The sequence below is a fragment of the Rana temporaria genome, chromosome 9, assembly GCF_905171775.1.
Source record: "Rana temporaria chromosome 9, aRanTem1.1, whole genome shotgun sequence".
NCBI classification, from domain to species: Eukaryota; Metazoa; Chordata; class Amphibia; order Anura; family Ranidae; genus Rana; species Rana temporaria.
Genome location: NC_053497.1, coordinates 78,921,266 through 78,942,799, shown reverse-complemented (window position 1 = coordinate 78,942,799; position 21,534 = coordinate 78,921,266).

Genomic DNA, 21,534 nt, shown 5'->3' with positions numbered 1-21,534 from the left:
GGCCCAGTTACACTATGCCGCCGTAAGTTAGAGTGCAACTTCTTTATGAATACAGGATCTGCTGCTCTAACTTACGGCGGCGTAGTGTATCTGAGATACGCTACGCCCGCCGAAATCTTATTGAATCTATCCCATAGGCTTTTACAAGAGTTTAGAAGCTTCTGTGGTTAGTGTAGGTTTAACCTCCCCTAACCTTCCGCTCCTGAACGTGGAAGAATCACATTCAAGGCGGGAAAGTTTTGACCGCCGGCTGCAAAATGCAAAGGTGCCACGAAGTAACCATGTTTTCCCGCAGCCTGCGGTCAGCCTAGTCTGTGTGTACATAAAGCCTAATGCTCTACAGACTTCTCCAGGGAACATTTGAGATGCCCTGGTTGATAAAGAACTGCCTCCAAAAAGTTTAATTCAGATCACTGTTTTTTTTATCAGCTCTGGGCTTCAGTGCTCCACCAACACATACCTACTATAGGTTCACATTAAGAAACACCTCTGCTCTGATATTTGCTTCTAATGCTTCTAATATTTAAACATACATGCTTATCAAAATGCAATGAGCACTAATTTGAGAATGGCTGTTGATAGAAGGGCTTCCCATAAATGCCAGAGTGATATCATTTTATGTCAATAGTTCTTGTTCATTTAGCTCAGTAAGAAGCCTAACAATGGAACAATAAAAAGTGTGTTGTCTGTAGCCAGCAATCAATTTCCAATTTCCATGGAATCTTTTTCAAGAGATAGTAAACAAATACAGGAAAACATCAAAATAGTTGATAAGGAATTTGTTTTCTCCTCAAATTTTAAATGAGGCCCGTTGCCAATAACCTTTATTTTTTCAGCAGCAGGACTTTTTTGGCAGTAGTATACGGCTTATGCAGGCTTTTATGTGCAAGCGAAAATGTTGATTAGCAAAGGCTTAGAGATCTTCAGGCAAAACTGCACACAGTGTGAGATTAGTCTTGTTTTTGTGTGTACCTAATTCTGAAATGTATGGGGGAAACTAGAGCCAGTGACTTTTTTCAACAGCCCCAACAGGCATGCTTACAGTACAGATATAATCTCTTGCAGCTCAGAGGTTCATACAAAAAAAAAATGTGTTGCCATCTGATCCTGTAAGCTTTGGAGTTACAGAAAGAAGTCTGAAAAGGCATGGTAAGGTTCAGGTGAAGTCAAGCCAAGCTGAATAATACAATTTACCAGCTAGGAACGTTATGATGAAGGTACTTGTGTGCTAAATGTAACTGTGAGAAGTGCTTAAAGTGGTTGAAAACCCTTACATTTTCCCAATAGACTAGCCTAGTATGATACACAGAGGTTAAACATACCCCCCTACACACGTTATACCTGTTTATCTGCAGCCATCTCTTTTTTTATACATTAATTGCATAATTTGTACAGCTATTTGAGCTTTCAGAAAAAGGGTGCGAGGGACTGAAGTTACACTCCACAGATCTCAGTGAGGGGAGCTCTGGGAGCTGATTAGAGGAAAGAGACACATCTCCTTCACACAGCACATGGCAACAGAGCTGAGGCTGCCAATCATAGACTGTATGATAGAGCCCCCTTCACTGTCACCTTTTTACCTTTTGGTGTCAGGAGAACTTGTCAAAAGTGACTCAGGCAGATAGCAGAGGAACAAGGCAGCAGGCACAAATTACATTCAGTGCTCTGGATGGAGACAAGCACACACTATAGAGGGATATGATTTGTTCATATTTCATGCCAGAGGTTTACAATCACTTAAAAAATTATACTGAAACTGCTGATTTTTTTTTGTGATGTTACCGTTACGAGAATAACCAGTCATAACTGCACATTTAGATATTTAATGCTCCATTCACAAAGTGGTATCTAGCACTTTAAGAAATGCAGTAAAACACCACACAGCGTTTTTTTTTACTTTTTTGGCATTCACAAAAAAAAGCTACTAAAATACCCCTTGTGGTATTTGGCCATGTTTTTCAATATTTCCCACATGAAACGGTGTTGTAATGTACCACAGGTGTGCGGTCATTTACCGCAGGTGTCGTCATATTTAGCGGGTTGGGCTTCTTTTCCAGTGCACACTTCTCAGAGCCCTAACAAAACTGAGCGATGGTGGAGGAAAGCTCAGTAGAAGAAAAGGCAAACATTCTGGATCTTGTGGAGCATGTGGTAAGCCTTTTAACAGCCTCATTTGTCTTAGCAGTTAATAGCACAGATATACTGCACATCATGTAAATGGTTTTACTAGACCGTATTTGAAGAATCATAGACAGAGTAGGTATTATTGTGAAATAAATATTACAGTGTATTATGTCAGAGGCAAGAGACAGAAAATAGCTCACAAATGGTGGACATCATGTAAGCAGTTTGGTTGAACTGCATTTGTAAAAACATTAACAAGGTAGGTTTTAACTTGAAATAAAATTCAGAGTGTATTATGTCAGAGACAAGCGCCATGAAATAACAGACACAATACACATCATGTAAGCTTTTTTAGTAGGTCATATTTGAAGAGGGAGAGGTGAGGCACCTTGGTCAAAAAAATGTTTTCATTATGTCGGAAACACGAGATGTAAAGACAGCACAGCATGATGCTGCTCATCATAGTTAAATAGTTAGTCAGGTTGAAAAAAGACACAAGTCTTTCTAGTTCAACCAATAAAAGGGGAAAAAATCATACAATCCTATACCCACAGTTGATCCAGAGGAAGGCAAAAATAACCAGCAAAGCATGATCCAATTTGCTCCAGCAGGGGAAAAAAATATTCCTGATCCCCGAAAGGCATTTGGATATTCCCTGGATCAACTTTACCCATATATGTTAGTATCCGGTTATATTATGTACATTTAGAAAATCCTGTCTTTTTTAAAGCAATCTACTGAGCTGGCCAGAACCAGCTTTTGAGGGAGTCTGTTCCACATTTTCACAGCTCTTAATTTGAAGAAACATTTTCGTATTTGGAGATTAAATCTGTCCCCTTGTCCTCTGTGTTGATCTTAAAGTGAATGACTCAACACCAAGTTCACTATATGGACCACTTATTTATTTATACATGTTCATCATATCCCCCCCCCTTAATCTCCTTTTCTCAAGAGAGAATAAATTTAGTTCCTTTAATCTTTTCCTCATAGTTAAGCTCCTTAATGCCTCAGTTTGGTTGCCCTTCTCTGCACTTTCTCAAGTTCATGTAATGCCGCGTACACACAACCGTTTTTAATGTCCTAGAAAAAACAACGTTTTTCTCGACGTGATTCTTGTCAAGCCTGCCTTGCATACACACGATCGTGAAAAAAAAATGCTCAAGCAAAGCACGTTGACGTACAACACGTACAACAGCACTATAAAGGGGAATTTCCATTCAGATGGCGCCACCCTTTGGGCTGCTTTTGCTGATTTTGTGTTAGTAAAAGTTTGGTGAGAGACGATTCGCTTTTCAGTCTTTGTGCTTTTCAGTTTTCAGTTACAGCGTGACAAATGTGCTATCTCCACTACAAAGGCTAGTTTTACCAGAATGAGTGCTTCCGTCTCATAACTTGCTTCTGAGCATGCGTGTTTTTTTTTCCCATCGTTAAAGCCTACACACGACCGTTTTTCACGACGTGAAAAACAACAACCTGAAAAAACTACGAGAAAAATGAAAGCACGTTCTAAATTTTTAATAGCCATTTTTCACATCGAGAAAAATGCTCTGGAGCCTACACACAATAATTTTTAATGACCAATTTTTAAAAAAAATCACGTATTGAAAAACGGTCGTGTGTACGCGGCATAAGCCTTTTTTTAGGCTACTATGTAAGAGGAAGAGACAAGGCAAGTTTTAACAATAAATACAGATTTCAGTGTATTATGTCACAGACCAGAGCAAGAAATATTGTGGGCCAGTATTAAATTATTTGGATTATGAATTGGCAATGTTGTATGATTCAATAATGTTTTTGGGTCCAGATTCCAGAAAAAAAAATTGTTGTGCGTGTAGCACTACCCCTGCCCGGGCCTTATTCTGGTATCACCGTTTTTGCAGATTTATGTTTGCGCGCAAAAACCTGTCCTCCAGCACAAAAATACTTCAGAATCATAAAATCCCCTACTCGTGGGGTTTCCCAATCAAGCTGCTCCTCACAAAAGATATTGATGATGGGATTACCCTAGCTAAGAAGTGGAACCTGCTCCCAGAGGACGCTAGTGCTCCATTACCTGATCAAAACCTCCCGAGATTGTCCCCGGAGTGGCGCCAGAAATAATTCAGTGTTCTCAAAGGATTTGAAGCACAGCTTTGCCGTTTTACTTTTAAAATGCCTTGGTTATTCTGAATCCCAGAGTGGTTGGATCTGGGTCTCAGGGAGAATATTCCCTCCCTTGTATCCCTTGAGGAATTGTTCGCACTTAGTGAAACTTTTCAAATTTTTTATGTTTTGGTTCACAATTTTATTTGTCTTTTTTTATGTTTTAACTGTACCAAAGGAGCATTGCACTAGAAACTGCCTATCTTCACCATGGTTGCACTAATTCTGGATCTTCTGCACCACAGAAACTTTCTGGCTATGAATGTCCGATGCAACAGCACCACCTTCAGGTAACAAGGTAATATTTCATTTGATTGATAAAGTTATACCAGCGTGCATAGAAGCGTGCATAGAGCGTCTCCTAACACTGCTGTGATGACGCTGTCAATCATTTCTATGAACTATCATAGGCTTAATTGCCCCTTTAAAAGGAACTCCATGTGGAGGAAAATGGAAAGACTTAAAGGGGATGTAATTTGCATCCAAGAGACTCATTTTATGACCTCTAAACCACCCAAATGCTCCCACAAAGCCTATCCGAATATTTTCAAGGCAACTGCTTTGGTCAAGAAAAGAGGTGTAATGGTGGCCATCAAACACTATTGCATTCAAGCTATATGATTTAATATGCGATCCTAACAGAAGATATATAACTTTAACTTGCGATTTGAACCACACAACTTATACTCTGGTTAAACTTTATGCACATAGTTACATAGTTAGTCAGGTTGAAAAAAGACACAAGTCCATCCAGTTCAACCACAAAAAATAAAAAAACAAAAATAAAAAACACAGTAAAATCCTATACACCCAACTCCATTCCCACAGTTGATCCAGAGGAAGGCAAAAAACCCCAGCAGAGCATGATCCAATTTGCTACAGCAGGGGAAAAAATTCCTTCCTGATCCCCCGAGAGGCAATCGGATTTACCCTGGATCAACTTTACCTACAAATCTTAATACTCAAGTTATATTCTGTACATTTAGGAAAGAATCCAGGCCTTTCTTAAAGCAATCTACTGAGCTGGCCAGAACCACCTCTGGAGGGAGTCTGTTCCACATTTTCACAGCTCTTACTGTGAAGAAACCTTTCCGTATTTGGAGGTGAAATCTCTTTTCCTCTAGACGTAAAGAGTGCCCCCTTGTCCTCAGTGTTGACCGTAAAGTGAATAACTCAACACCAAGTTCACTGTATGGACCTCTTATATATTTGTACATGTTGATCATATCCCCCCTTATTCTCCTCTTCTCAAGAGTGAATAAATTCAGTTCCTCTAATCTTTCCTCATAGCTGAGCTCCTCCATGCCTCTTATCAGTTTGGTTGCTCTTCTCTGCACTTTCTCCAGTTCTCCTATATCCTTTTTGAGAACTGGTGCCCAAAACTGAACTGCATATTCCAGATGAGGTCTTACTAATGATTTGTACAGGGGCAAAATTATATCTCTGTCTCTGGAGTCCATACCTCTCTTAATACAAGAAAGGACTTTGCTCGCTTTGGAAACCGCAGCTTGGCATTGCATGCCATTATTGAGCTTATGATCAACTAAAACCCCCAGATCCTTCTCCACTACAGATCCCCCCAGTTGTACTCCCCCTAGTATGTATGATGCATGCATATTCTTAGCCCCCAAGTGCATAACTTTACATTTATCTACATTAAACCTCATCTGCCACTTAGTCGCCCAATTAGACAGAGCATTGAGGTCGGCTTGTAAATTGGAGACATCCTGCAAGGACGTTATTCCACTGCATAGCTTGGTGTCATCTGCAAAGACAGAAATGTTACTTTTGATCTCAGACCCAATATCATTTATAAATATATTGAAAAGTAAGGGTCCCAGCACTGAACCTTGGGGTACACCACTGATAACATTGGACCATTCAGAGTAAGAATCATTAACCACGACTCTCTGAATTCTGTCTTTCAGACAATTTTCTATCCATTTACAAACTGATATATCCAATCCTGTAGACCTTACCTTACACATGAGCCGTGTGTGCGGAACTGTATCGAACGCTTTTGCAAAATCCAAATATATCACGTCCACAGCCACGCCTCTGTCCAGGGTTTTACTTACCTCTTCATAAAAGGAAATCAGGTTTGTCTGACAACTTCTGTCTTTCATGAATCCATGCTGTCTGCTGCTTAAATAGTTTTTTTCCTGCAAGAACTCATCCATGTGGTCTTTTATTAAACGTTCCAGTATCTTCCCAACTATAGAAGTTAGACTAACAGGTCTATAGTTACTTGGTAAAGACTTTGTTCCCTTTTTAAATATGGGCACCACATTGGCCCTGCGCCAATCCAGTGGTACTATTCCTGTCTTTAATGAGTCCCTAAATATTAGATACAGTGGCTTTGAAATGACAGAGCTCAACTCACCTGCACCAAACAGGAGACAGCCAAGGTTCTTGACCTCTCTGCTTAAAAAAGTAGAGAAAGTTAGGAAAGGTTCCCTACTTTTGTGTGGCAATTTTAATTGCGTGCCTAACAAAACTATGGACTGTTCCCAGCCACAGGCATCAGGAAAAATTAAAATCCAACCCCTCATTGCTAATCATAACCTATATGACACATGGAGATGTTTCCACTCTTCGGAAAAAGACTATACACATTATTCCTTTCCACATCGAGCATACTCTAGGATTGACCTTGTTCTTTCAGACCTAGTTTTGCTACAAAGGACTTTGTCGGTCACAATTCACTCTATTACTTGGTCAGATCACACTCCTGTGTCCATAATTCTCCAAGACAGGAACTCTGATCCTCCAACCTATTTGTGGAGAAATAATGTCGACTTGCTCTCCAATCCCACCCAGACCAATAGGATTGAACTGCAACTCAAATAATTTTTTCAAATTAACGATAATGAAGATATCAACATAGGATCCTTGTGGTGCTCGCATAAGGCGTTTAGCAGGGGCCTACTAATTCAAGCTGCAGCTAGAGAGAAAAAAGAGGAGGGCAAGGCTGTTGAACGATTTACTAGAGGAGCCTAAAAAATTGGAAGACCAACACAAACAACACCCCTCGTCGGTACTGGAAACCCATTTATTTAACTGTAGACACAAACTTCGCCTATCACTTGTTGCCACACACCAAAGCTTGTCTAAGAAGAATTAAAGCAATGTACTATGCCCATGGCAATAAAGCAGGGAAAGTACTGGCTAAATACATAAATAGACAACAACAACAGGCAAAATTATCCAATATCAGGGATCCACATACAAACGACTTAGTACACCACCTGACACAGATTGCCAATACATTTATGAAATATTATAGAGATCTCTATAACCTCCACCTCGACCCAAACAATACACAACCCACTGATTTAAATATTAACTCACTTCTCGGTACGCTTACCTTACCTTCACTGAACACAGAACAACTGACGTCACTCAATGGCCCGATCCTCCTCAAGGAAGTCACAGACACTATTAATGCCCTTCCAAATCACAAATCTCCAGGAACAGATGGTTTCTCCTCAGAATATTATAAAGTATTTTCTTAGACTCTGGCCCCATATCTATGTACCCTGTTCAACAGTGTTGCCTCCTCATCTACCTTCCCTGAGGAAATGTTACAAGCGAATATTGTTACACTGCCAAAACCAGGAAAGAAGCCTGACACCCCACAAACCTTTAGGCCTATCTCTCTCTTAAACATAGATCTTAAGGTCTACGCTAAGATTCTAGCAAATAGATTGGCTGCTATTACTCCATGCTTAGTAAAAGCTGATCAAGTAGGTTTCGTCAAGGAGAGACAAGCCCCAGACAGGACTAGGCGACTGTTCAATTTGCTGCATATATTAGAAAATAGAGGGACTCCTGCAGCAGTTTTGGCGCTGGACACAGAAAAAGCCTTTGACAGGGTGCATTAGGGATATCTCAAGGCAACCCTGCAAAAATTTGGCCTCCAGGGCACTATACTGTCAGCGATTTCTGCACTATATACCCAACCATCGGCTAGAGTTTTCTCGTCCAGTGCCAATTCTTAACAGTTTTATATTACTAATGGTACATGACAGGGCTGCCCATTATCTCCTATCATTTTAACGCTAATGATGGAACCTCTAGCTGAAGCGATTAGGAGGGATAGAGGGATCTCGGGGGTCAACATCGCAGGAGATGTCCATAAAATAGGCCTTTTTTGCTGATGACGTGGTGTTGATAGTGAATAATCTGGCTTCTTCTCTGGCAAGAGTGCAGGAAATATTACAGCAGTTTGGTGATGTGTCATATTATAAATTGAATGTTAATAAGTCATGTATTCTACCTATTAATATTTCTAAATCACGTATTGCACGACTCAAGGAACGTTTTCCATTCCAATGGATGGTTAATTCGCTTACATACCTAGGCATTAAGATAGTCTTTCCTTCTTCCAAAACTTACGACGTGAATTTTACCACACTTCTTGAAACCATTAAGGCAGACTTAGCACATATTACAACTTTTGAATTATCGTGGTTGGGTAGGATAGCGGCTTTAAAAATGATTCTTTTACCCAAACTTATCTATTATTTCAGAACCATCCCTATCATTATTCCAGAATCGTTTTTCACACTTGCATACAAGCTTTTCAGGAAGTTTATCTGGCAAGGCAAAATGCAAAATGCCCAAAATTACATTCCATACCATTCAGAGACATAGATGGGTAGGAGGAACAGGCTTCCCAACTTTGCACAATTATTATAGAGCGGCAATCCTGGATCAGATGAAAGCCTGGTTTGAACCTGAACCATCTAAACTTTGGGTTAAAATAGAAAAGCTAGTTCTCAAAAACAAGGATTTACCTTCTTTACTCTTAGCCAAACTAACTAATCTACCGTTAACACATACCACTCTACCGTCCATCGAAACCACACTTTCAGTGTGGGGAGGGGGGGGGGGGTTTCAGCCAAACATTGATCCTAAAACTAAAACTAGTCAGGCAATCACTAATCTTCTGATTGTTTAACATCTGATCCCAGATCTGCTAACCACCTCATGGAGACAGGAAAATTTAACAACAATACAGGAGGTACTTACCAGGCAACCTTTTGTACACGCTTATTCTTTCACTCAACTGAAACACTTTCAACTCAAGCAATCAGCGACGACATATGATTTACCCACAGATGTTTGGAATTACCTTTGCATTGGTTACCATAAATCTAAAGAGCTTACAGAATGCAAAACAATTCTCCAAAAAGGGTGAATTGGGAAAAAGACTGGGTGCCTCCTACTCCTATGCAGAGTGGAGATCTGCAATACAGGCTACATATAAATACACCCACTGCACCAATCATTGTGACAATATGATGACAATTTTACCTAGATCTTACCTTACGCCAGTTAGGATGTCACTGATATTTCCTTCAGAAACTCATTTATGTTGGAGATTGTGTGGGGCTAAAGGAAATGTCAACCATATACTTTGGGATTGCAAAAGCATTCATAGTTTTTGGAATACTGTCTTTCAGCTAATCTCTTCTGTCACTGTCTTTTTTGTGAGACCTAATCCCCCACTAGCCCTCCTCAATATTAATATTACCACTATTCCATCCCAATTTCGAAGTATCATAATACATGTTTTGATAGCAGCTCGCTTGACTATAACCTCTAAATGGAAAACCACCCAGGCCCCCAATATTAGTGAAGTTATCCAGAAAGTTTCCACACAACATTCCTATGAAAAATATTTTGCAAACCAATCAAATAGGATTCACTCTTTTATTGCTCTATGGTTACCTTGGACTTCTAAGTTTCCTGAACAGTAACAAATCTCTTTATACCAAATTGATAGGAGCACTTGTTCCATGCGGTACAGTTGTTTATTCTTTTATTTATTCTTTTAATTTTCTTTACTCTTCTTTTATTGTTATCTTGTCGTTGTATTCCAAGCATTGGTGTTATCGATATCTACCAACGTAAGTCTATCTACCTTATGAAGAATCATATAATCATATTTTTTTTATTTTTCCTCAAACTGCTTATACCATTTACCAGCACCTTCCTATGTAGGGAGCCGTGGCTCCACATTGTTAAGTAGGATGCACGGCTCCTGACTGATCTCCACAACCTGGTAATAATATGTGATCCATCTAGACTTATTTCTATTCTGACTGCTGGTATATGTAGACCAATGTTGTATCCTTTGATGTTTTGTCTGTTTTGAAAAATCGAATAAAAACAAATTGAAAAGATAAGGAAACAGTCCTGTTCCCAAACGTAACACTTCTCTGCGCCACTGCCAAAGACTATGCCACAAGCCCCCTTCTGGATTGAATTCTTGGAGGTATCCCTCCTTGGATGAGTTACATCTGGATCTCCTTCAACTTGACGCCCAGGTACCAACTGACAGGTGATCAATCCCTCAGTGTCCGGTTACCTCGATCCCCAGTGGTTTGTCCAGGCCCTTTTGGACCACCAGCCTCTCAATGGCGCTCCTCAGACTGACTCCCCACCGAACAGAAGTACAGCTTGGGATCTTCAATGGTGGGAACCCAGTCACTCACTGGGTCCCTGTCGCTGTTCAGATGCTCCGGGTCAGCATGGCTCCAAAACCAGGAACACCACGTGGCATGCACGCCCCGGCCAGGTGGGCCATAACGCCGGGGCGCCGTGATGTGGCCACCCTAAAGGTGGGTGCCACACTGGACAAAGAAGACCCAATAACCAATGGCTTCTGCCTCATAAATACCCCTCTCCAGCATGCACATCAAGGTCAAACCCTGATTGGCTGCTGGGAAAGAGCACCCAGACCTTGACTCCACTGCTGCCACCTGCAGCACCGGGGAAGAACACCCTAATACAACAGAATACTGTAATTCCGTGTACACACGATCGGTTTGTCTGATGAAAACGGTCTGATGGACCGTTTTCAACAGACGAACCGATCGTGTGTGGGCCCCTTTGGTTAAAAAATTAGGAACTTGTTTTAAGATTATCTGATGGTTAAAAAAACGATTAAAAAAAATGATCATCTGTGGGCACGTCCATCGGTCAAAAATCCACGCTTGCTTAGAATCAAGTCGACGCATGCTTGGAAGCATTGAACTTCATTTTTCTCAGCACATCGTTGTATTTTACGTCACCGCGTTCTGACATGATCATTTTTTAACCAATGGTGTGTAGGCACGACTGATGAAAGTCAACTTCTTTGGGTATCTGATGAAAAAATCCATCAGTCCGTTTTCATCGGATGAACCAATCGTGTGTACAGGGCATAAGCCTACAGCACAGCCAAGCTGAGACAGAGACCCTATATTACAACTAACAATTTTGGATCAGAGTTTAACTACACTCTGATCTACCCTTAAATTTAAATAGCACCAGTACCATAAAGTAAATAGGCGCTACATTAGCATCAGCTGCAGGAGTTTGAGAAAGCTTAGTAACTGGTCTAGCCTTGACTCCCAGTCATCAAGTGAGTTGTCCACTGTCAGGGTTTCCACATCTGCCCTTGACCCCATGCAATCAGCAAACATATGTGCCATGCACTGCCTGTGACTGCTGCCAGCAGGCAGACCTGCGTCATGCATAGTGAAGAAAGACCTGACAGCTTTCTTTAGGCAGCCCCACCACCACTGCCTATCAAATCACACTGTCTCAAGGGATGTTTACATTCCTTGTAATAGGAAAAAAAGTGATATATTTTTTTTTTTTTAAAAAGTGTAAAAAATTAAAAAATAAAGTAAAATAAAAAATAAATTGTAAAATGCCCCTGTGCCCGGGAGCTTGCGCTCAGAAGCGAACGCACATGTAAGTCCCGCCCACGTATGTAAACGTCGTTCAAACCACATATGTGAGGTATCGCCGTGTGCGTTAGAGCGTGTGCAACAATTCTAGCACTAGAACTCCTCTGTAACTCTAAACTGGTAACCTGTAAATTCTTTCAAAGCGTCGCCTATGGAGATTTTTAAGTAACAAAGTTTGGCGCCATTCCATGAGTGTGCACAATTTTAAAGCGTGACATGTTAGGTATCTATTTACTTGGCGTTACATCATCTTTCATATTTTACAAAAAAATTGGGCTAACTTTACTGTTTTGTTATTTTTTTAATGAATGAAACCATTTTCGTTCCAAAAGAAAAGGCGTTTGAAAAATTATTGCGCAAATACCGTGCAAGATAACAAGTTGCAATGACCGCCATTTTATTCCATAGGGTGTCTGCTAAAAAAACATATATAATGTTTGGGGGTTCTGAGTAATTTTCTAGCAAAATAATGATGATTTGTACATGTAGGAGAGAAGTGCCAGAATAGGCCTGGTATGGAGGTGGGTATAAAAGCCCTGTATTAAAGGGGTTAACAGAGTTCCGGTTAACAATAAGACCAGACAGGGCTTCTAATTTAGCCCAATTCTATCTAAAACTAAAAAAAAGTTTGGGCATACACAGTAAAAACACTTTCTGGTTCTAAATGCCTAAAAATGACACATTTCCTATGTAAGTGTTAAAACAATATTTAGACTATATTAAATCTCTGAGCTGCAGAAGGCACGGAGCTCTGTGCTTCGCGTCACAGATGACCATTGGGGACCTATTATATGTCTTCCTAGATGCAGCAATGATGCATATGAATATGGAAAATCTTGCTCTGATTACAATACTTTGCATACATCCCTTGTTAGTAGAAGATTGCTTCAGCAGTTGTTTTCACATCATTACGAATGTGGAATCTTTTTGTCAGTGAGGTGTAAAGAAACCCTTACTTTTATGAACTTCACATTAGCTATTAAATCTACCAATTTCACCTCTAATCTCTTAACTGGAAGATTTGCTCCAAGAGACAAACCCCATTTCTAACGAGAAAAAGAATTTACTGCCGTTATGCTCTAAATCTTGCAAATGCTCCCAATTTTGCTGCAGGAAATCGAATGAATATTAATAATGTATTATGATTATCTTGACTTTATTGCTTGTTTTATGTGTTTTCTGTTTATATAGCAGCAGCACTCATTGACTGAGAAACAGTTCTTCAGACTGCAGTAAGTTCCCAGCCTGATTTTCCTTTCACAGTTCAAGTGCTGTACAAGGACCAATGAACTTCAACACTGTAGTCCATGAAATTAATGACATTCTGTTTTTTTATAAATGACTAATCACCAAAACCTCTGAAAGTTTTGTAACTTGCTAGATACTGACATTAGTCTTTTTTTCTAGCAAGCAACCCTAAAATATACAGTATTTCCATTCCAAACTCCAAATATTCACAGTTGCACCAGTGAGATCACCCATGTGTAAAACACTTTACACATTTGAGATTGTATATTCAGCTGTTATGCAGCTTCCTATATCATGTTTTTCTCTGCAAGCAGCCATTACAGTGTTTTTCAGCAAATTTACTAAAGGAGGTGATCAGCATGTGTGGAAAAATCTTTATATCTTTGCATCCTATGCATTAAGGTGAAAAAACACATAGCACTCTCCGCCATCCCCCCACCCCCATTTTACTTACCTGAGCCCCGAATCTCCGTGGGCGCGATCCCGCGTCATTCTCTCCATGACTGATCAGCTCCTCATTGGATAGATTGATAGCAGCGCAGCCATTGGCTCCCGTTGCTGTCAATCAAATCCAGTGGCGTGGCCGCCGGATGCGGGGCCGAGTCATACACTCAGTGGCTATGCTAGCCGAGTGTATAACACGGGAGCTTGCCTGCAAGGTAACCCTGTCAGGAGAGAGCTTCCCAGAGGTGGTTAGCTCTTGAGGGGAGGAGCTGAGACAGCCCCCGTAGGAACCGACTAAGAGGACGTTCGGGGGCCACTCTGTGCAAAACAAACTACACAGTGAGGGTAAGTATGAAATGTTTGTTATTTTTTTTTTTTAACTGAACCTTTAGTGTTCCTTTAAGATGCTTGAGACTGAGATTTCTTAAAAGGAACAATATAATCATGCATAAAACTTTTACATTGGCGGTCTGCTGGGGTCTAAGGCCTAGGGTTGACAAAACAAGCCAAACCTGAACGCCTTAGCAGTGCATGTAATTATTTTTTTTTTTTTGTAGTACATTCATTTAATGACTTCTGTACAAAGAAATGCACCGCAATTTTGTTATGTAGTATACACTATACATATTTTTGTGATTAAATAACATTTCTAATCATGGAGTTAATCACAAGAGTCCCCCTTTACATAAGAATCAAAAGAGTTCCCTTTTAGATCTGAATCCATAGGGTTCCCCTTTACATCTTAATGCACAGGGTTTGTTCCCCTTTACATCTGATTCTGCAGTTTCCCTCTGCAGGAGTGCAGAGGGTAAGATGGGGCAGTATGTAGAGCAGAGGAGTGTGGAGGGCATGATGGGTGCAGTATGTACAGGAGAGGCGTGTGGAGGGTATGATGGGTGCAGTATGTACAGGAGAGGCGTGTGGAGGGTATGATGAGTGAAGTATGTACAGGAGAGGAGTGTGGAGGGTATGATGGGTGCAGTATGTATTTGTATTTGTTACTTTTGGCACAGGTGATGAGGTAATTTTCGAGGTAATTAATTGACACAGCCGTTTATATACTGCAGAATATAAAGAATCAAAAGAGTTCCCCTTTAGAACTGAATCCATAGGGTTCCCCTTTACATCTTAATGCACAGGGTTTGTTCCCCTTTACATCTGATTCTGCAGTTTCCCTCTGCAGGAGTGCAGAGGGTAAGATGGGGCAGTATGTACAGGAGAGGAGTGTGGAGGGTATGATGGGTGCAGTATGTACAGGAGAGGAGTGTGGAGGGTATGATGGGTGTAGTATGTACAGGAGAGGCGTGTGAAGGGTATAATGGGTGCAGTATGTACAGGAGAGGAGTGTGGAGGGTATGATTGGTGCAGTATGTATTTGTATTTGTTACTTTTGGCACAGGTAATGAGGTAATTTTCGAGGTAATTAATTGACACAGTCGTTTATATACTGCAGAATATAAAGAAAACATGACTTGCACCTAGAGAAGGGGAGTGGAGAAACACTGACATCAGACAATAAAAAAGCCTAGGTTCACATTTTGTGAGGTTTGTAATGTGAATTGAGAGGTAAAATCGCATGACAATTCACAGCCTATTGTAGGCAATGGACTGTTCCTTGCTACTTTGAAATTGCCGTAGTTCAAATGAAGTATCGTAATTTCAAAGTAGCATCAATGTGAGCCTGTGCTTCAAAGTAGTCAAAACAGGAGGCGAAGAAAACTTAAGGTCTGATGAATTAAAAATTTGGCTAACATGTCTACATAATCCCGTATTCTTTTCTGTAAACCAGTGGCAGCCTCCTTTATTTTCTCAAGCACAATCAAAGCCTGCAGCATATTAGCACTGATATGACCAATAGTGCATCTTGGAAGTTTGTGGCCTTGGAAGAAGAGAAAAAAGTATTTAATTGGAAGGTCAAGTGGCTGAGGCCCTACATATTGAATTATGATCACGTTAGTAGGCAAATTGGGAAAATACTTACCTAGCCAGTCTATTATTGCTTGCAACCTGCTTGCCCTTCAGACACCTACACTACTAAGAATGTGCACACTGCAACTACTCTGTAATCTTCGCCCTGATGCCTGTGTCTACAAAACTCGGGTACCTAAAAAAAACTGCCAGCTCCTTCCACCTCTTCCTTCTCCATGCTAATGTTAAAGACACTACAAACTTTGCTAATGTGTGGTGTGGGTGTTTGTTTGGACATCTAAACAACAAAAATGTATACACATTTAAAGACAGATTCCAAAAATACTTAACCTCCCTGGCGGTATTCCCGAGTGTGACTCAGGGTTGTTTTTCTATGCTAAGATCGGTATCCCCGAGTCATGCTCGGGGTAGCTGTGCAGAGTGTGCAGCGGCGCGGCTTACCTGCTCGCTGAATCCACAGACAAGTTACTTACCTTGTCCCTGGATCCAGCGATGCATCCCCGCTGTGTGAGCGAGCGGGTGCTCGCTCGATTCACAGTGCCCATGTGCCGCCGATCTCCGTTCCCTGCGACGTTACGACGCACGGGGGCGGAGAACGGCACCAAATTCAAAAAAGTAAACAAACACAATACATACAGTATACTGTAATCTTATAGATTACAGTACTGTATGTAAAAAATACACCCCCCCCCATGTCCCTAGTGGTCTGCCCAGTGCCCTACATGTTATTTTATATAATAAAAACTGTTCTTTCTGCCTGAAAACTGTAGATTGTCCAAAAGTATCCCTTTACAGTAGGTGAACCCGATTTTGTGTCAATCTCGCTCTCTTTCTCAGCGAGATTGAGCACCTACGAGCCCCATCGCGGGAGCCAGCGCCGAGCTGGCTTGCCGCGATGGAGACAGAGCCGTCATAGAAGCGACGGGAGATCCGACTTGGATTCCCGCCAATTCTACACGTGTGCGGCGTTTGTTATGAATCCTGAGGGGGAAGTCCCCGCCGGATTTTAAATAAAAATCCGGCATGGGTCCCCCCCTCAGGAGCATACCGGGCCCTTAGGTCTGTTATGGGTTGTAAGGAGAGCCCCCCTACGCCGAAAAAAACGGCGTAGGGGGTCCCCCTACAATCCATACCAGACCCGTATCCAAAGCACGCTACCCGGCCAGCCAGGAAGGGAGTGGGGACGAGCGAGCGCCCCCCCCCCTCTCCTGAGCCGTACCAGGCTGCATGCCCTCAACATGGGGGGGTTGGGTGCTCTGGGGCAGGGGGGCGCACTGCGGCCCCCCCACCTCAGAGCACCCTGTCCCCATGTTGATGAGGACAGGGCCCCTTCCCGACAACCCTGGCCGTTGGTTGTCGGGGTATGCGGGCGGGAGGCTTATCGGAATCTGGGAGCCCCCTTTAATAAGGGGGCCCCCAGATACCGGCCCCCCACCCTAAGTGAATGAGTATGGGGTACATCGTACCCCTACCCATTCACCTGCAAGAAAAGTGATAAAAACACAAATAAACCACACAGTGTATTAAAATATTTTATTTTTCTGCTCCGGAGGCCTCCCCTGTCTTCTTTATTAGCTCTTTTACCAGGGGAGGCTTCTTCTTTGACGTCTTCGGGTGGGTGGGGGCCGCCGTCTGGTTCTCTTCCACCGCCGGGGGGGGTCGCTTTTAAAAAAGCCCCCACCCCCCCGGCGGGTTTCCTCCGGCGTCTTCGGCGGGGCTCTTCTTCTTCCGCTATCCCGACGGGTCTTCTCAACTCTCCGGGGTTCTCCTTCTGTCTTCGCCGCTCTCCGCTCTTGACTCGTCGCACCCCGGTTCTTCGTCTCGCTGTCCGGTGTCTTCTTCCGTGATGTACGTCTTCTCCTTCCGTGCTGTGATGAGTTCTTCTTCCGCGCTGTGACGTCATGTTCTTCACTTCTCTCCTTCTCCCGATGTTGCCACGCCGGTCCTCCTCGCTGAAATGACGGATGCGCGCCTTGCATCGGACCTATATAGGCCTCACAGTCCCATCATGCTCTGTACCTACCCATGTGATACCTACCCACGTGGTAGGTATCACATGGGTAGGTACAGAGCATGATGGGACTGTGAGGCCTATATAGGTCCGATGCACCCGCGCACCCGTCATTGCAGAGAGGAGCCGGCGACGTGTCAACATCGGGAGAAGGAGAGAAGTGAAGAACATGACGTCACAGCGCGGAAGAAGAACTCATCACAGCACGGAAGGAGAAGACGTACATCACGGAAGAAGACACCGGACAGCGAGACGAAGAACCGGGGTGCGACGAGTCAAGAGCGGAGAGCGGCGAAGACAGAAGGAGAACCCCGGAGAGTTGAGAAGACCCGTCGGGATAGCGGAAGAAGAAGAGCCCCGCCGAAGACGCCGGAGGAAACCCGCCGGGGGGGTGGGGGCTTTTTTAAAAGCGACCCCCCCCGGCGGTGGAAGAGAACCAGACGGCGGCCCCCACCCACCCGAAGACGTCAAAGAAGAAGCCTCCCCTGGTAAAAGAGCTAATAAAGAAGACAGGGGAGGCCTCCGGAGCAGAAAAATAAAATATTTTAATACACTGTGTGGTTTATTTGTGTTTTTATCACTTTTCTTGCAGGTGAATGGGTAGGGGTACGATGTACCCCATACTCATTCACTTAGGGTGGGGGGCCGGTATCTGGGGGCCCCCTTATTAAAGGGGGCTCCCAGATTCCGATAAGCCTCCCGCCCGCATACCCCGACAACCAACGGCCAGGGTTGTCGGGAAGGGGCCCTGTCCTCATCAACATGGGGACAGGGTGCTCTGAGGTGGGGGGGCCGCAATGCGCCCCCCTGCCCCAGAGCACCCAACCCCCCCATGTTGAGGGCATGCAGCCTGGTACGGCTCAGGAGAGGGGGGGGCGCTCGCTCGTCCCCACTCCCTTCCTGGCTGGCCGGGTAGCGTGCTTTGGATACGGGTCTGGTATGGATTGTAGGGGGACCCCCTACGCCGTTTTTTTCGGCGTAGGGGGGCTCTCCTTACAACCCATAACAGACCTAAGGGCCCGGTATGCTCCTGAGGGGGGGACCCATGCCGGATTTTTATTTAAAATCCGGCGGGGACTTCCCCCTCAGGATTCATAAACGCCGCACACGTGTAGAATTGGCGGGAATCCAAGTCGGATCTCCCGTCGCTTCTATGACGCGCTTGCTGGGATGTGCTGTCACTATTCCAGTGAGTGCGAGGTGTCGGGGAGATCTCGGCACCCTGTCGCCGAGTATCAGCGCGACGCTGTCGTGCTAAAAGCACAATATCACAAACACCTACTGTATGTCAAAAATGGTTTTAGAGCAGCTAGAAAACAGCGATAATAAATTATAATCACTTGCAGAATTGTGCGATAGCGATTTGTGGGGAAATTCGTCATAAAAAAATAAAAGTAATGACAGCGACAATTCTGCAACTGAGCAAATTTCAGTGATTTTGAGTTGATTACATTATTGAATAATTTTTATTATAATTATATTATTTGTTATAATTATTTATTAGATTATAATTTTTTTTTTTTTTAAATCATACCTGGGATGCCTACTACACTCTTGTTTGGTCAGATTTAAGTGAGTTATTCCTAAGAATTGCAGGCCTACAGTATAAAACGCCAAATTTCCTTGCAAAATAATTGTACCGCTTTTGGTACGTAATTCCAGACAGAATCATACCACCAGGGAGGTTAATGGGGCAAACGAGAGGCTCAAAAGTAGTTTCTTCAACTTGTTGCACTCTTCCACCCTCTGTCTGTCTTGCGTCAGGGGATGTTCTGTCCAGTGAAGGCTCTGTGCTGGGTCCAGCTCTCAGATCCCACTCCTCAAAATGTGGGAGCTGACCACACTCACGTTCCTCTAAAAAAACAATACACCATTCATTAAGCCACCCCAAGTCACATCTGTTCCTAGCATCCCTTTTGCTGAATTAGTTGACCAACCTTGCACTTATGACAATGTTTGCTCCTGACTAGTGGACTCCAGCATGCTGCACTTTGCTCTGTTAGATAGGTTAATTGGTTGTCTGCGAACTGGTCAGTAAGTAGGCTTAGTTTTTCCTGGGCATTCCCCAGGCCTTTGTTGATATCTGTTTCAGCCTTCCAATGCTGCTTAATGTGATGGCCAGCTATAGATGAGTGCGGTGGACATGTCTGTTTCACCTTTGGTGTTTGTATTGGTCCAGCAGCGCACCAGCACCTTTGCAGCCATTGTGTTACATGCTGGGTGTTTGGTGTGATCCTGTACCTTTAAGAAGAGATGGGCTGCCCTTCAGTCCACCTTTCCTCATCTATCCATCAGAATGCATGTGCCTCCATTATGGGGACACTCATAGTTTAGTGTTAGGACCACAGACTCCAGGGTGCAGTGACAAGGCTCTGTGGCTCACGCATGCGTTTGCAAATGTGTGCGGACAAAACCCCTGTTTTTAACGCATACTGTTAGACAGGTTAATTGGTTGTCTGCGAGCTGGTCAGTAAGTAGGCTTGGTTTTTCCTGGGCATTCCCCAGGCCTTTGTTGATATTTATTAAACATTGAACAATGCATTGAAAAGGGAAGGTGGCGTTAGAGGGCAGGCAGCCAGAACATGCCAGGAGTGGCAGACTTGAGGAGTCTCCTGCTCATTCCCCTCGTGATGTCTGCATCATGGGGTCGGACAGTCATGCCTGACACCCATGTCACTCACCAACCAGCCAGCTGTTCCCGTACACGTTCTGTTCGAATTCTGTTGGGATGGTGCTTTGACGGTATATGTAGCTGTCGTGGCTGGACCCTGGGTGTTTGGCACGGACGTGCCATATGAGGCATTGGGCATCGGCTATCACCTGTACGTTGATGGAATGCCACTGCTTCCGATTGCGGAATATGTGCTCTGGGTCACGGGGGGGCGTAGTGCCACATGGGTGCAATCAATGGCCCCCACGGTACGCGGGAATCCTGCAATTTCGTAGAAATCCCGCATTGCCTTCTGCCGCAGATGCTCATGGGTGGGTTTGATGAAGTGGTGGGACATGCGTCGGAGGATTGCGGGGACAACCTGGTGCACACATCTGCTCATGGTGGATTGTGACATCCCAGCCACGACTCCACTTGTACGCTTAAATGATCCACTTGCAAGGAAATGCAGTGTTGCCAGTACCTTGACCAGTGGCTGCACTGCATGTGAGCGGTGTGTCTTGCTGGTGATGTCATCATGCAGGGTTGTGGCTAATTCCAGGATGGCATCAGGGCTGAATCTGAAGATGCGATACACCTCCAAATCACCCATGCCAAAGACGTTCATGTGCGTGCGGTATATCCTCTCCCGTGCCCTCCTACGTGGCGGTGGACCCATTAGTAGTGCTAGGAACACGGCTGCCATGTGTTGTCATGCAAGTGTGGTTGCTCAGCTCGTCCGTAACGGTGCTGCTGAAGCTACTCTCCAGCTGACTTGTGCAAGTCTGGTGCAAAGTTACCGCTGCTTTAACTTTAGGTAACTTTAGGCCGGGCGTACAGCTTAGGTGTACCGCGCGTAGCCTGTGCCCGACGCACGTATGTTCGTGAATTGTCATATCTCCCTCATTTGCATAAGATATCAATGGGTGCGCTAGATACGTTCGGCGTAAATATGCGCCTACGATACGCCGGCGGAGGAAAGTTACATCGGCCGGGAGAAGCCTATTTTCAGGCGTATCTAGTTCTGTGGGTACGGCGCAAAGATACGATGGCGCACATTTACACTTAGGCGGCGTATCTCGAGACACGTCGGCATAAGTCCTACCTGAATCTGGCCCACATTGTCAACTAGTCGGTAAAACTGGAGGGATCTTGTAATAGACTAAAGACCTAGGAATATAAAGAGTAATAACGTAGCAGGATATACATTTTCGGAAAAAAGGGGGGGGCACCAAAGTCCA